The 3,911-nt window shown below is 36.9% G+C and overlaps 1 protein-coding gene across 2 annotated transcripts in view; it reads left to right on the top strand.

Annotated features, from left to right (window-relative positions):
* LPAR4 (lysophosphatidic acid receptor 4) overlaps window positions 1-3,911 on the top strand; it is a 16,830-nt gene that overhangs the window by 6,716 nt on the left and 6,203 nt on the right. Inside the window, exon 1 of one of the 2 annotated variants that reach the window (XM_017872322.1) lies at window positions 833-1,141. The exons of the other annotated variant lie outside the window; for it this stretch is intronic. The gene's annotated coding sequence lies outside the window, so the exon portion shown is untranslated. Of the gene's footprint in view, window positions 1-832; window positions 1,142-3,911 lie in introns of those variants that run through there. 2 annotated transcript variants of the gene reach the window in all.

Raw genomic sequence — 3,911 nt, 5'->3', positions numbered from 1 at the left:
GAGAAAGAAATGTGAGTGACCAAGGCAGTAAACCTGTAGAAAATTAGAAAAGAAAAACTTGCCATGGGGGAGGTGGGAGGAGGTATACAATTGCAGATAACTCTCTATTATAAATAGATTGCATCTGTGCTATTTATTTTGTATTTTAGCAAACCTCTGAAACTTTCATGGTAATTAGACTTACTGCGAGGCAGTTATTTAAAAAGTATAGACCCTTCTTTTGCCACAGAACACTCCCTAGTCCTTGGAAGATGGGTGTCAGAGCTCTGGGACCCTAGTACATCTCTATCTGGGGGCACTTACCTGGCTTAAGTGAGTATAGTATTAAATTTTACTTCATAGTTTTGTGATGGTGTGAGATTGAATTTTGCACAGTGTGATAGGAATATATTTACGGTACCTTTCATTTTTGCCTTTTCCTTGCCCCCTACTTATTATTATCAATATTGTTGTTGTAATTATTTTAAACAAGTAGGAGTGAATATGGTATGCGTAATTGAAACACTCCTCCTTGTCTGAAATTTTGTCTCCTCCTCTGCAGTCCTGCAGCAACGACAGGCACACAGGCTTTCTCTGTGGATTAATTGGTCAGGAAAGACACTTTTTATATTGTCAAGTGGCACTTAAGCCATTAATTCTTGACTGTGAAACTGCTTTTCCTGGGCAATGCTCTTTAAGGAAAAACTTATTCAGTCCAGTGACTGGTGACTAAGGGAACGATGGAGCACAGGGGATTGGGCGGGATCTAGACTCCTAATAATGCCTTCTTAGCCAATGAAAAGCATTTCCTATTGAGACCCCCAAGAGTTCCCCTGGCCCTCGGCTCCAGCTCGGACTTCAGGCCTTTTTGTGTCCTGTTTGCTAAAGGCATGCGGGCTACAGCATTCAAGAGAGGGAGTCGTTAACAAAGGGAAAGAGATAAATGTAAATAAGCTCACATTTTCAGAATGAGCGGTTTGCAGTAAGAAGCTGCGGCAGCCCAGAGTCTGCTACTTTAGGCTGGGCTAACCTTTCCCTGTTAAAAAAAAACAAATGGATAAAAATATGCACTTCCAAAGGGCGAGGTGCCCATTTACATGTTTATTAGTTAATTATCTACAGGCATCAGCACATTCTCTCATCTAGCACACTCTTTCTTGGGGTAAGTTTCTCTTTGAGAAAGATTTGATTTTGGCGTTTGGGGGTGGGGGATAGCATAGCAAACTACAGTGGAAACACTGATGCTTTGAGAGTGTAAGGAAAGAAGTTAGACTTCAACTCTGAAGTACTGAACAAGGATCTTCGTGTTGAATGGTAAAAAACGAGAATTTCCATTGTTTTGGCAATAATATTGTTTCCGTGGAAGAGATACAGGATTTTCAGGCTGCTGTTTCATGTAAACACAGTTGTTCTAAAGAGCTAATTTAAAATCACAGTGTAGAACAATTTAGAAAGTATGTTGGCTAGCTTTGTATTTCTTTGGTTTACAATTTATTGTGAGCTAACGTGGCTTGTATTATGATGAGGTTTCTTCTAGTAAAACTATACATGACATGCCTTTGATGCTTAATTGATTTATGGAGAATGTGACATTTGCTATATTGAATAATTCATGAACTTACCCATAAAGGAAGAATCATGTTTGAATGAAAAACTCTGTCATAAACTGCATTTGCTATTATATGTGAAATTAATTGCTGTTTGCCATACAAATGCATCAATATGTCATCTTTAAACTCTCTTCTTGTAAATTTTAAATATTTTCAGTAAAAAGGTCTTACTGAGTTGATAAATACTGTATTTCAGTTACTTTTTAAAACGAAATTCAGCAATGTAATTTATCATTATTTCAGTGTGGAAAAGACCAGACAAATTCAAAGGTTAGAACATTTCAGAGCTTGGCGGGGTTATTCAGTTTGCTACCTTACAAAATTATACCATCTTTATTTATCTTGACTAACATGAAGACAATAATAATAACCTGAGATCCAGATTATCCAATGGCTTTGCAACACATTTATTTTTCAGAACAAAATTCCAAACATCGTATCCCATCAACATAGATTATAAAACCCTTTGCCTTGTCACAGATGAAAAGTTGCATTCTTGCCAAGAAGGATGAGTTCACCTGATAAACTTGATGGCATCTACATTCTAAAGCATCTCCTGCCAATCAGAGATGGGAATGAAAGCCTTATTGGAACAATCAGGCCAGTCTTTCAGAATGTGCTCTGCAAGTTAAAGGGAGAACCAGGAAGATGCTTCACAGAAACATTCAGGCCAACCTTAGCTAAAGCTTGATCTATTCAATTGCCTTTGTGGGAAAATGCAGTGAGAATTGTTGCCCTTGCTGTGGTTTGTTCAGCGCCTAATTGTGTAGTTACCTTTTGTCTGTGTATGTGGTCATGATATATAGTCTGCCCTTTGCCTTCTTGATGAGGGAAGAACAAAACCTGTAACATGTTTGCGAATATTAGTACTGAAAATTGGGAGCCTGATAAAAGGTTACCTACCACTGGGAATACACCTTTACTTTAAGTGGATAAATAATCAGTTATGAGAACAATGCAAAGGGTAAATGATCTAATGATTCTACATGGTTATGTCCTGAAGTATGCTGATAATCTCATATTCTGAGGGGTGAAGTGACCAGGAAACAGGTGGGAAGGGTTGAGGGTTGAGACCTAACAATTAGAGTTGATATGCCTGCCGAAATGAGCACAAGGACAGAGGATGAGGAAAATAAGGCAATTTGGAAGACTTTAGGATATTAGTGGCATCTTTCTCTGTGATTCTTAGCTTCCGGTGTTAATTAATACTATTTATTTCTAATATTCAAATAAATCTAGTAATCATTTCATTAAGTCTAACAAAAATTAATGACCCTCCTTGCTTGTAGACTTTGAGGAAATAAAAATTGTTTTACAGTGGCCAATGTAAGCAGGTGAAAATAAATGATGGAAAAGAACAGCCAATAAGGCCACCAGCATGGGACTCGTTGAAAGTTGCTTTTCTGACAGTCAAAACCGAAGATTAAAGGAGAAGAGAAACTGAGACTCAGAAACGGACTGTGACTTGCTCTCACAGTGCTCGTGATGGGGCTGGATGTGTCTACATTTAATTAATATCAGTTATAAAAACTTCTGGGTATTTGAACTTCCTAATTTGATTGGATTTTGAATAAAAAGTTTTCTGTATAATCTTTATCAACTGTGAAAGGCATTAAATAATGTTAATGCTTCTATCTTCCTTTACAATAAACCAATAAAATAATATTCATTTCATTCCAGGAATACAGATTTCTGGTGGAGTGTGAAAACCAACTCTCCTTAATATTAAGGTGATCTCAATATATCTTAAATTATCTAATCATTTTATTTATTTTGGTTTTTTAGATTGTAGAAAAATCATTTCAGGAAAGTCATAATACTATTTAGCAGTTTGCTTTGTTTTAGTCTACCTCTGGTTAGAAAAGGATGAGATGTAACAATAGTGTAAGTTTGGAGCTAGGGGATGATTCTACTTTACAGGTGGAAGCACTGTAATGGGTAAATTCTAAATGCAGTTGCTACTTGTAAGAATTCCATTGCAGAGTATTTCTGGTTCTATACAAATATTTTGTGCAGAGTTTGAATTGGAGATGTTACAGACATGCTATATTGGGTAGGCCTGGGACATCCTGGTAAAGGTGCAGTGATTGTCAGTCAATGTGCTAATACCCAGTAATCGAAGCCTTGATCATATCACTGTAGTTCAGTGGAGAGAGAAATTGTATGGGGTGTAGGTAAAAAACAAGACAGTGGAGTCTCCACCTGTTGTTCCAGTCATCTTTCCTCTTCCCTTATGAAGGACCTGCCCAATGGTAACAGTTGTTGCCAAGAAAGGAAGAAGAAGAAGAAAAAAAAAAAAAAAAAAAAAAAACAAAGATAATT

This window comes from Rhinopithecus bieti, unplaced genomic scaffold, assembly GCF_001698545.2.
Source record: "Rhinopithecus bieti isolate Rb0 unplaced genomic scaffold, ASM169854v2 scaffold_7465, whole genome shotgun sequence".
NCBI lineage: Eukaryota > Metazoa > Chordata > Mammalia > Primates > Cercopithecidae > Rhinopithecus > Rhinopithecus bieti.
This window is presented reverse-complemented; position numbering and strand designations above follow the sequence as displayed.